Raw genomic sequence first — 13,364 nt, 5'->3', positions numbered from 1 at the left:
AACAAACGAATTCCGTTTGGGTTGTTGCATTGTCATGCTGGAACCAACCTTTGAAAGTAAGGTAGCACAATTGGCTGCAGCACCTCATCAGTGTATAGTTGTGTGGTCAGTGTGCCTCTGATGTGTAACGGGGGAATCTTCTATCATGACTGATGGCACATCAAAGCATTACCCCACATTAACGAGCAGTATGGTGTTCAGCAGTTGAAGTCAGTTTGGTTCATTTCCCTGACACTTCCAGACTCTTAACCAATGACTTTCATCAGACAAACAAAACCAAGACTCATTGCTGAATACCACATAGTGCCATTCAGATGCCCATGTAGCTCACTGATGATACTATCACAATCTTTCATATTGATGACTTAAAGATAATGATAGTCCTTGGAAAGGGCATCTTGTGTGCAAGCTGCTTTCAGTCAAACATTAGGAAACTGTTCTCTCTGATATTGGAGTATCCAAAGTTCCCTGCACATTCCGCTGAATGTCCATAGTAGTCAATTGTGGGATTGCCACTGCTTTTCTTCATATACTTTGATTTATGTGTTCTTTAGTACATCTACATGGACCTGGTCCTTCGTGACTACTTACATTTCCTTCGTGTAGACCAAATTCTATGCCCAGTGGATACATTTATGTGCTTTTCAGCAGTGATACAGTGATTGGCTTTCCAGCCGTATATAAGGGTATGATTTGACCCGTCATAAAATCGCTCATTTGCCAGAACTGCTGACAGTGTCGTATCTAGGCATCTTATCATTCACATGCGTCTTTTGGAATGTTGAACTTCAAAATTCTGAATTCCCTAAGCAGCAGAGTATAGCAGCTGTTAGTTTATCTGCCATTTCCTTCTTCTTTATCTTGCGCTATAACCACATGACCAACCTGCATCTTACATCATCTGCATGACTTGTTCTACTACGTATTCCCCGAAATTTGTGTTGCATTTTCTATGTTGAGCAGTGTATACACACATGTAAGATATAAAGTATGTAATTCAGGTTTATAATTTAGTTTAGGAATAGCTTCTTAATTCCTCACTTTTAATTTGGGTATTTCCCCTTCTGTATTCTAAAAGTAGTCATAACTTTTGTGGATTCTGCCATTTCTATATCAGTCTAGGTTACATGGCTTGCATAACACTAATTTCATAGCTAATTAGGAGCTTGAGCTCAAAATTTTTCGGAGCAGTAAAGACGCTGAACACTGGTAGTTCGGTCTGAGGTTCGAATCCCGCGAAGAGGCTGGCTGCATGGTCGTTTTCGTGGTTTTCCCATGTGTAACGTGTATACGAGCCAGTTTCCCTTAGAAAGTCCTCCACGAAGGCATGCCTCCCTTTAGGCAGATACCCCTCATGTGCTTTGCCATTATTGAATAATCCAATTGAATAATCCAATCAAAATTTTGGGAAGTGAACTCTTTCTAACCTAGACCTAAACGTTTTCTTGATGAGCTTCCATATTAGATAACTTTGCACTTTTGCTTTTACCTCTGTGCCATTTGAACATGATTTCATTCTGTTCTCTATTGCAACAGTATCGAAAATGTAAATGTTCTGAAAATAGGTTTGATTCGATTGCCAAGTGAATTGTAGATACAAATGTCAATTGGGGGAAAAAAAAAAAAAAAAAAAAAAATATTTAATCTTACTTCGCTGCCAAGTTTCCTGGTTATTATGGATTTTAACATTTTAGCATTCTATGCAATCAGAATTAATTGTCTTTAATAAGGATCTTCGTTCTATGCTACCTATGTACTGCACCATCAGTATTTCTGCGTTTCTACATCTCGGTGTTCCCTCTAAATTTGTTTTGATTACACATGTGTTTGTGAATATATATATTTTTGGTACTGCTAATCGTAGTAAAAAACGATGTTGCACAACTAGATGTTACAACAGTCAAGATTTACAACAGTTACAACAGTCAAGATATATACAAGATTTCAAAATTTTATGGCTAATCATTATTGAATTACATGAGATACGTATGTACATATAGACATCATAGGAAAACCCATTTTGAGTTTACTTTGATTCCATTTTATGATCCTTTTTGGAATAAAGACTTTTTATGGTATTCATATGTACAGATGCCATGCAAAAAAATAGTCAAAATGGATTTTTCTGTTGAAATTCGATAGCCTACATTTTTTGCGATTACAGTATTTCCTTTGCTTCATACAGGGAAGGGAAAACTACTTTTATTTCAAGTTTTCATATTTATCAACATTTTCTATACTTTAATTTTTAAAAACACATTAAAGTAAAAATGTATTTACGGGTGCCCCTCGGCAATAATTGGCGTTTTTTGACGGTACATGGACACCGAGTTTGTGCAATTCTTTGGCTTGTTATTTTGGTTTTGTGTACACAAATCCAAAACAACAAGTCAAAGAATTGCACAAACTCTGTATCCATGTACACATTGACCTATTTAAAAAAATCAGAGAATTGTACAAACTAGGCATTGCACACTCCTTTTGTCCTTGTACACGCTGATCTATATTTACTTAAAAATCAAAGGAGCAGCTAACAAAAAATATATATTCTCTATAAACTACATTTTAAATCAAACAATGAAATAACATAAAAAAGGAAATTCTGGCAAAGCTTCGTTCTCTTGAGATGCCTTTATATTACATTATACGAGAAGATTTACATATGACTTCACTAAAATTGTTTACATACATACGAAATTTGTAACAATGTGTATGCTTTGAGTTTTGGAAAGGAGGGGGGGGACTATCGTCTTGGAATAATGAAATGGGTGCATAGGGCAGAGAAAGGTTGAGAGTGACTCATTAAGTCATTGGACACCACCTTTAATAGAGAGTGGAAAGCAAACATTTTCTTTAATGAATAAAGCTATCATTATTCCAACTGCCAAAGCAGGGATGGATCCAGGGAACCCTTCAAGCTGTTGAGCAGTCACCCAAAAAATTGCAAACTTGTCTACTATTTAGAGTAAAATAGTATTTTCTTTGCCAGCCAGAGTGGCTTCCGCAAAGGAAGATAAATTCTAGATAACATTCTTATTTTGAAAACTTCTATATGAAAAGTCTTTGGAAAAAGAAACTACATGGTGCTGATATTTTTTGACATGGAAAAGGCCTTTGATAGAGCTTGGATGTATGATGTTCTCTTAACTTTTATGATAGTGATCTGTATGATAACATGCCAATTTTCATCTAGAATTTTTTGAAGGCTAGGACATTCCTAGTAAAGAATAACCAGACATATTCGCTTTGCCAGACTTATTCTGCCAAAAAGATAAACCTCAAGGTAATGCCCTTAGAATAACTCTGTATACCCTTAAAATAAACTCTGTCTAAAAGGAATTTTCTCCTTCAATTTTAGATACTTGGTTGGAGACTTTCAAATAAGTTGCTAAATAGTGGATACGAGGTATATTGAGAGACAACTGCAGATTGTAGTTAATACAATTGTGTACTGGTCAACTAAGCATAGTTTCAGTTTCTCAAATTAGAAGACTGTCTGTATATACTTTTGCAAAATGCATAATCTCCACCCTGAGCCTGAGCTGCCTCTTAATGATTCAGTAATTACTGTTGAATATGAAATGAAACTTTTAGGAGTTTTGCTTGACAGAAAACTTACATTTGTCCCACTTGTGCTACACTTAATGGAGAAATGCTATAAAATGCTGATTCTTCTCAAAATGCTGTTAAATGTCTTTTAGGGTGGGCAGATTATTACTCTGTTTCGTGTTTATAGAACATTACTGCACTCTAAATTGGATTGTAGCTTAGCGGTTTATGGTTTGGCACGAACTTCTGTATTATCAAAACTAGATTCTTTTCACCACCAGGCTCTATGGATATGTTCCAGAGGACATCTCCATTTACCATTTCCATTTAGGATATCTTCTGTTAAAAGTCTTTATGTTGACTCTTAACAGAACCATTTCTAGCACAGCAGTTGTCTCTTCATCATTATTTTAGTGTACTATCATCTGAAACATCCTATGTTATATTATGTTATGTAGAAGTGAGGGGGCTACTTAATATTTACCCTAAGTAAGCAGATATTAGCCTCACACACTAACTAGAAAACTAACAACATTCTGGCATCGTTATCTATTGTAGTGGGTACAGGCAACATGCTTCAGGACATTATATATTGCATTAGAAACCGTGGTGTTACCTTGTTACAAATCATTTTTGTAAATATGATTTGTTCACTATCAGAATTAATTAGGGACTATAAAATTATTTACAAAGCTTACATTTAAGTGCTGTTGTAAAGTTGTGCTGAAACTTTAACAGCTCAATTTTGACGATTCATTATGTGCTGTAACGTATGTTTGTGTTAACTGATTTTCAGAAATTACATTATTGTCTAGCAGTACATTGTTATTTGCATGTAAAAATTGATCATGACATTATAAATTGAGGTGGCTAGACGCAACTTATTTCTAGTATATAGATCATGCCTACAATCATAACTTGTTTACATATATTTTTTTTTTACAAACAGCTGTCAAAAATAGAAAAGAATATAAAATAATAAAAAAGACATAAATAAATAAGTCTAAAAACAAAAGAAAAAAATAGCTTCGTCTGCATACTTATGCTTACTATGTACTTTTAGATATATCTGCATACATATGCTGATACATTGCCAACTTATTTTTGTCATTTCATTCTATGCAATTAAGTGTGTTTTTACAATAATTAGTTTACATGAATTACATACTATGATACATTACATTGTTGATGCTTTACCAACTCAGTGCTGGTTATTTATTATATGTGTTCACTTATCAGGTAATGTGACCTTATGTTACATAGAAATATAGGGGTAATCTATTATTTACCCGAAGTAAACAGATAGGAGCCCCTTACCCTACTTGTGAGTGACCTATTTTGTGCTTCATATGGTTTGTGATGCTTATTTCTTTCCTATAAAGGTATGCCCGCATACATTATATCTGCATTTAATTGCTTTATTTTGCTATTGCTGGAGCATTTGTTTGAAGGTTAAATTACACTACATAGCTCTTCACTTCTAGCAGCCAAAAAGTCAATAACCTTCGTAATTGTATTCCTCAAGTGCTTGTTCTTAACTGCCTATCTTAGAAATGGGAATAAATCCTCTTCTAAATTTTGCTTCTTTAGATGAAGGGAATCTGTAAGCGGGCAGGAAAATAGATAATGTTTCACCACATGCACAGGAGTCTGATGAAGAGAGATTTCTTGCATAGAGGTATGTGGGAAAGGGACCGTGCCCCGTGATAAACCATGTGATATTTCTGGAGAGAGGGATTAGAGGAGAGTCAACTTTGGGGAAGAGGTTGTAAACTCTTCTGCCTGTATTTGCAGCATCCCACCATTGTTGCCATAAGTCTTTAGTTGTGACTTGCAGTTTTAGTTTGAGTTGAGAAGCTGGCCAGGGGATGCTTTTTTTCTTGGCATTGATTCCCTGTGCTGCCTCCTTGGCTAATATAAAATATTAGCCTCTTCGTTTCCTTGATGACCAACATGGGCCTTGATCCAGATTATAAAGAAGTGTTGGCCTTGGGCATTGGAGGACTTTTTAAGAATTTCCTGAGCTAATGGTGATCTATTATTTGTGTTCGCAAGTGCATGCATTGCTGAGAGACAATCTGTATAGATTTAATTTCTTGGAAAATGATGATGTTTGCTTATGTTGATTGCCTGCAAAATCACAAACATTTCCTACTGAAATATGCTATTCTCTTTGTCAAGTTGGAACTTGGTCTTTTGTGTCATGGTCACTGAGATATATTTTTAAAGCACATCCTTTTCTGTTGTTTATGCCAGAATCATCAGTGTAGATCTTCAGAAATAATGCTTGGTATTTATTTTGCCTTATGCATATTGTGATATTAGCTGAGTGTCTTTCATATGGATGGATCGGTGAGGTGTAGGAGCTGGCAGCAACTATCTCATTTTTAATTTTGCAGTCTTTTTTTAGCTGAAGAACTGAAACCTTTGCATGTTCCTGCTCTGCAACTAAGAACAGGGGGATGCTGCTGGTGAGCTGAAACAGTGCAGCATTTGAGGTTGCTCTGTAAGCCCAGGAATAATTTAAAAGAACGGGCCTTTGGATGGATTGGAGTTGCTTTTGTTTTCTCACCGTCATTGGTGATGCCCATATCGCTGCACCATACAGTGTTAACTTTTCTATAACAGTGTTATACAACAGCTTTTGTATTTGGGGGTTTAAGCCCCATCCGACACCTTGCATTCTTTTCAGGTTAGCTATACTGGAGGTTTTTTTTCTTAATTTGCTGTAGGTGCTCAATGAAGTTAAGTTTATTATCTATTGTAATCCCAAGATATCTTAAGGATTCGACTATTTTGATTTTGTTGTTGTCAATGTGGAATTTCGGTAATCTGGTTATTTTTTTAGAAGGCTTATGAAATATCATGGCTTGAAATTTTTCCTGTGATATTGTTGGTTTTTGGTGCTTGCAAAGTTCATTGAATTTTTCCAGTGAGGTATTAACATTGGCCTTCAGTACTTATCTAGAGCTTCTATTGATTACAAAGGCTGCATCATCAGCAAACGCAATGCACTTTGTGTGGTCTGGCCATTGATGTTGTACTATTTTGTTAAATGCTAAATTCAAGAAATCAGCACTAAGACAAGAGCCTTGCAGACAGCCTCTTTTTTGGTTTCTCTCGATGGATCTGCAGTTGGTTATTATAATGCTCTTTCTGTTGGAAAAATAGTTCTGGAATACTTTAAATAGGTTCTTCGGGCATTTTATTTAAGTGTGCCTAATACCTCAGGCCACCAGAGTGAGTCAAAGGCCTTTCTGAGGTTTAGGCATAGTAGAGCGAAATGCAGATTTTGGGCTTTGTTGTTAGAAAGTTGGATTATTGCTTCGTTGATTGCATGTATTGTGCTTCTGTTGGGTGTGAATCCAAATTGCAAGTTACTGATGCTATTTGATTTTCTCAAATGGTGCCTGAGGTGATTCACAAGGGCTCTTTCAAAAATTTTTCCCAGCGCTGGAAGAAAGCTTATTGGCCTATATGAGCTCGGATTGGATGCATCTTGACCTTTCTTGTTGAACAGAATTATCTGTCCTATCTTGAAGCAGGAGGGGAAAATACCATACTGTAGGCATTTGTTTATTAGTACCGGGATAAGAGAGGGGAAGTGTTTGTTTATTATTTTTATTATTATGTTATCTATCCTGTCTGGACCTAGAGCTTTTTTCTGTGGTAGATTTTTAATAATATTATTAATTTCGAATTCTGTGAAGGGAGCATCATCTTGTGTGCAAGGAGGTTGGGTATTTTCTCTTCTTGATCTTCACGCTGTCATCCTTCAGGAATATGGCGTCCATCTGAAACATCCTAGTAAGACCACTTTGCATAACTTGCTTGATTGCTTGTTTGAGGCATGACCATCTTGTATGCCTTCTTTCCTTTTAGGAGCCTGGCTGCTGCTTGAAGAATATCTTTTAACTGATGTGAATGACCAGACAGCAAACAATTTTGGGAAATCTCAGCTTGGGAAAATGCACAAATTCAGCTGCTTGATGTTTTCCATCACCAGCTTTTTCTTGAACACAGACATAAATTTAGCAGTTATATTCCCATGTATACTGATGGCATGCTCATTGCTCACTTTGGAATTAACTGCTATGTTATTATGCTCTTTTGCACATGTCAAAGCTATCCCAGAACCTAGAAAATGCTTATTATTTATTCTGACTGATATAGGCACTAAGAGCTGTAGAAGCATTTCCTGATATCTGGAATTCTGGATTTGTTGAAACTTTAATAGTATTGCATTTTAATTTAACTTTCTGTGGATATCAGTTTCTTTACTGTAAGATTTCTAGACATACAAGCATTAGAATAAATGATCTGGCAGAAACTGCTGCAAAATCAGCATGATTATCAAAAGCATCAACATGATCATCAAAAGCAAAATTATAAATAAATGGCAGCAATACTAGAATATTCAGATAAGTAACAAGTTGTGAAGCATCAAGCATAAAGTAGAATATTAGGAGACTATTTGAAATTGGAAGGAGGAAGTAATTTTAACTCATCTTAGAAGTAGTTACTGTTAAGTTAGTTACCCATAATCATCTATTAAAAGCTGAGATTGAACTTATTTGTTCAAACTATGATATTGTTCTCTCAGTGTGCCAACTCTTTAATGGAATGTCCATATTTTAGCATCTCTGACTTGCCTCTTGATCCAATAATCAGGAAAGTGATTAATTCAATATTAAAGCCATATGAGAGATTGTGTTTTGTTACTTAACTTGTTTTGATTTCATTCAGTTTTATTGTAATGTCTTGGCATTTTAGTACAATATACAGAGGATGTTTACACAGCTTTTTTTCTGGTCTATAAGTCTGCAATGTGATTTCCCGGATAGAAGGCTTTTCCGTAAAATTTTCAGTGCTATTGATTTCCATTCTTCTTCAATTATATTCCAGAGTCCATCAGTCATGGTGGGTTTGCACTTAGAAACAGATTTTTTTAAGGGACTAAAGGCACACTAGTCCATAGGTGAAATATCAGGGGGCCTCGCAGAAATACACAGATACATATGCAATACCTGTATCAGTCTTGACTTCTTCAAAGAATGTAGTGGTACTTTTAAAGTAAGTCTTCTTCATTTGTTTTGTGAAGTTTCAATCTGAAAGTCTCGAAAAGTCGAATTTCTTATACTGGACGCAAAACTTTCCCTTGATTGGGCATAAACTTTCTCTTGATAAAACATGAGTTGATTTTAACAGTATTTTCCACCCATATTTTTAATTTCCCATTGTAATAAAATCCTGCAACAATCATAAACTCCTTACTTAAACTTTCTTTGCATTTATGGAACCAGGTTTTTAAACTTTTTTCTCCTTGTTTTCGATAATCAATGTTAATAGATAGATACATCACTTTCTTGTCATCTTTTTTCGTTGCAATCATTTACGTAAACTCATGCACTACCAAGGGTGACAATGTATTTGCATTTATCTTTTGCTAAATAGTTTTCATACTGGGTTCTACATATTATTCTGCATTGAGCCACATGCCTCAGCAAAAGCTGATGAATATTATGGGTTAGAGTGGATTGAAGGGTGCCCCTTATTTTATCGCTAAGTTGTTGTTTCATTTATTGCCAAGTTGCTATTTCATTTATGGTAACCTGAGTAGAATGCTATGGAAACCCTATCATCACGTAATTGGTTGCGTGATTGCGGTGAGTTTGAATGATGGGACGGATTTTAGTACATTGTTATTTTGTGGTTTGCGCTGTAAAATGGTTGAATGTTGTAAGATTAATTTGAAGTTTCTGTACGATTTTGAATGAACGGGAAAAAGCATTAATTGACTGGTGTGTAAATGAAGGTTTACTTAGTTGCCATTAAAAGTGTCCTATTTGTAGGAAGAAAATGCATATGGTTGAATGTCGGAGGATACCTGCACTACGTAGGATATTTTTTACTCTTATTTTTGTGAATTTATGAGCTGATGCCAGTATAGAGATTCTAGTTCAGATATTTTTAGGAAGTTTTTGGATGCTATTAAGGAATTTTGTTTGACTGAAAACAGGGAAATTTGGAAGTAAGATAAGTGGATATTTTCTTTGTGTAGTGCTAAGATGAATTTCCTTTTTTTTTTTTTTTTATGTCATTTCATTGCTTGATTTAAAATGTAGTTTATTGAGATTATATATTTTTTGTTAGCTGCTCCTTTGACTTTTTAAGTGAATATAGATCCATGTGTACATGGACAAAGGGAGTGCGCAATGCCTAGTTTGTACAATTCTCTGATTTTTTTTTAAGTGAAAATAGGTCAATGTGTACATAGATATCAAGTTTGTGCAGTTGTTTGACTTGTTATTTTGGCAATACACAAAGCCAAAATAACAAGTTAAAGAATTGCACAAACTCGGCGTCCATGTACTGCCAAAAATTGCCAATTATCACCAAGGGGTGTAGTGATACAACATATTGTGGTAAATATATGTTTACCACAATATGTTTTTAGCTTTTTCAGGTTGTAAATCTTGGTTTAAAGTTTTATTTTTTATTGCTACAGATGCATTCAAAGATTTTGGATGCGATTAAGGAATTTTGTTTGACTGAAGCCAGGGAAATTTGCAAATAAGATAAGTGGATATTTCCCTTGTGTAGTGCTAAGATGAATTTCCTTTTTTTTATGTAATTTCATTGCTTGATTTAAAATGTAGTTTATTAAGATCATATATTTTTTGTTAGCTGCTCCTTTGACTTTTTAAGTGAATATAGATCCATGTGTACATGGACAAAGGGAGGCACAATGCCTAGTTTGTACAAGTCTCTGATTTTTTTTTAAAGTGAAAATAGGTCAATACCAAGTTCAATACCAAGTTCAAACTTGGTCAATGGATACCAAGTTTCTGCAGTTGTTTGACTTGTTATTTTGGCACGACAGAAAGCCAAAATAACAAGTGAAAGAATTGCACAAACTCGGTGTACATGTACCGCCAAAAATTGCCAATTATCACCAAAAGGTGTGGCGATATAACATATTGTGGTAAATATATGTTTACCACATTATGTCTTTTAGCTTTTTCAGGTTTCAAATCTTGGTGTATTGTTTTATTTTTTATTGCTGCAGATGCATTCAAAGACTTTGCAATTGATTTGTATGTCAGCAGATTTTTTCTTGTTGCCAATGAGTTAACTTTAGAAATATTAGAAAGAGTTCATATCTTTTTTCAGTGCTCATTTGGAGTAGTCTCTCCATTTAGAATTAATAATTGACAGTTTTTTCCTTTCTGATTAATAATGTTACTTATTTTTCATTTAGAAATTTTAATACCATGCATTTCACAGCAGTTTTGAATTAGGTAATAGCAATATTTTTTTTTCAGAAAGTGCATAAACATATTCGTCAATTCACAGCTTGCTTCCATACGACATTTTGAAAAAAGAATAAATTTAAAAAGATGATATTTCTCATTTAAAATAATAAGCTGTTGCCAAAAACTTGTATTAAAAAATTTGCTTTTTTAAAATTCTGTATTGAAATCATTCTAAAAATGTGTAAACACTCTCTGTAGTTTAATATACTTCATGTTTTATGGTTTTGCCTCATTTTAAATCATTATGTGTGGTTCATGTATCTTTGCATCTCAGCATTCATCATTACATTATTTTATTTGATTTCATGTCTCTGCTTCACTGTTTGAAGTATATTTAACTGATGTTTGGTTTCAGGTTATGCAAAAGAGAATCTACTGTTATTGCTCGTTTATTTTTTGTTTCAACTGTAAAATATCCCAGTTAAAAGTCTGAAAGATTTTCTTCCACTTTCATTTAAATAATTTAAAGAGTATAATAATTTATTTCCTGTATGTATGAAGTAATTCTTCCTCACTGGGACAATTCCTTGTCAGTGATTTTTTATGGTATTTATGCATGATATTGCTTTTGTAATAAGCTTATAACCTAAAATCTGATGTCAGATATTTTTTTAAAACCTAATGGCTAAGTTATTTTCTTAATTTTAAATGCAGTGTGTAATCTATATCTATTTTGAAACATCAGATTCTGAAAAGGAATTACTCTTAACTTACATTTTAATTTCAGCCTTCAGTTCCAATTTTTAGGGTGCAGTCCTAATGCATCCACCCATTAGTCAGTTCCTGCTGTCATCCTTCTTTGAAGATTTAAATAAACAAATGTCTAAGGTGAGCACTTCAAGTAGTTCTCTTAGAAATTACATTGCAGAGAAAATGAAAAAAAGAAGGCTGAAATAAAATAAAAGAAGTAGACATATCTAGTCACAGCCCTTTCCTAATATAGCCAAAAAGAAACTGTTATCTAGTTTATGAACTTCCAAAATATTTACAAATTAGTGATTATGTAGAATACAGTGGATTCTTTAAAGATTATATGAATGATATAAATTTGATTGAATAATTAAGTATGAGTACTACTACATTGCTAAATATCAAAATATTGCTAGAAAACACATATAATGCAATTCAAGAACACAGTTATGCTGTATACCATGATGTGTGGGGAAAGTCACAGAAGTACTGAGCAGTGAAGTTTGTATAGTATTTTATTAAGGAGGAAGCATAAATGTGGGATAGACTGAAAAACATAAACATTCAGTGTTATTTTTATGGACCAATATATTTTTAAGGTTTTAATTCATTGGTATTTGATGATCAAGAAGTAAGCATTGCAGTAAATTAGTTGAATAATAATTATTTTTTAAGTTGCAAGAGAGATCTATAGAGTTGTTGCAAATGAAATGACGGTTGAAAACCATCGGATTTTCAATAGTTGAAGAAAGCAATCACTGAGGTTTCTCCCATGTGGGTGATGCAATTCTAATATTTGTTTATTCACCAAGCATTAAGCATTGGAACTACTGACATAACTTCAGTCAATAAAAGCTGCTGTAGCTTAATGAATTTAAACTGAAAATTTTGTGGAAGCTGCAATAATAATAATAATAATAATAATAATAAAAAGAAAAAAAAATCAATGAAACATTCTACGGAAGAACAACTAATGAGAAATCCACTCTTCATTGGTTTGCAAAATTTTGATAAGGATGTTTGAGGCTGCAAAATGAACCTTATGGCCATCTTCCTTCTTCCATTGATTTAAATGAATTAGAAGATTTAATTGAATCAGTTTCATGGTAATTATACAAGAGATCACACATGCACATTTTTCAACTATTTCAAGGTACTTAACAGTAACGAGAAATATTAGGAAATTCTACAAATGGGCACTTTGCAAACTAACTGATGAAAACAAAGCATGGTATTTGAAAACGTGCTCATCAATATTAAGAAAAAGAAAGGTTCTTGTTATGAACTGTGAATATGGATAAGAGAGAGATTTTGATGACAATCATATACATTTGTTGCATGATAGATGCTTTAGGAAATACTTCAGAGTTACCTTTGCATCTGAAAAAGATATTATTTACTGTATGATAATCTGCTGTTGTTCACAGTTCCATGGAATTGAGTAGTAAATGCAGCATGATAATATATAGGTATATGGCAAATTGTGCCTAAAGATTCAGTACTCACAGACATTGTCAACCCTACAGCAAATCAACAATTAGGAATATGAAATTATACCTCATCTTCCATGTATGTTCTGATATTTCCCTAAGAAATTAGTATTTTTCCTTCACTTGAGCCATTTTTTGCCAAGAAAATGGTTTGCTAGTAATACATCAGTTTATTGGGCAGTCAAGGACTTCACCACTTTTAGAGTTACTATTTTTATAAAGATGGTATGATTGGCCTTTTCACACATCAACAACAATGTAACAATGTATTGGTGCTGCTGGAGCGTACTTTGATTAAACAGGTATTCTTCTTTTTTTA

At 33.9% G+C, this 13,364-nt stretch overlaps 1 protein-coding gene across 2 annotated transcripts in view; it reads left to right on the top strand.

Moving 5' to 3' along the window:
• The window catches only part of amx (TM2 domain-containing protein 3 almondex), a 43,741-nt gene that overhangs the window by 11,385 nt on the left and 18,992 nt on the right, over positions 1 to 13,364 (top strand). The window lies entirely within an intron of this gene.

This window comes from Stegodyphus dumicola, chromosome 6, assembly GCF_044657685.1.
Source record: "Stegodyphus dumicola isolate Sdum_Otavi_A_Nest chromosome 6, ASM4465768v1".
Classification (NCBI taxonomy): Eukaryota; Metazoa; Arthropoda; class Arachnida; order Araneae; family Eresidae; genus Stegodyphus; species Stegodyphus dumicola.
Note: the sequence above shows the minus strand (reverse complement) of the source record. Positions and strands in the feature narration are given on the sequence as shown.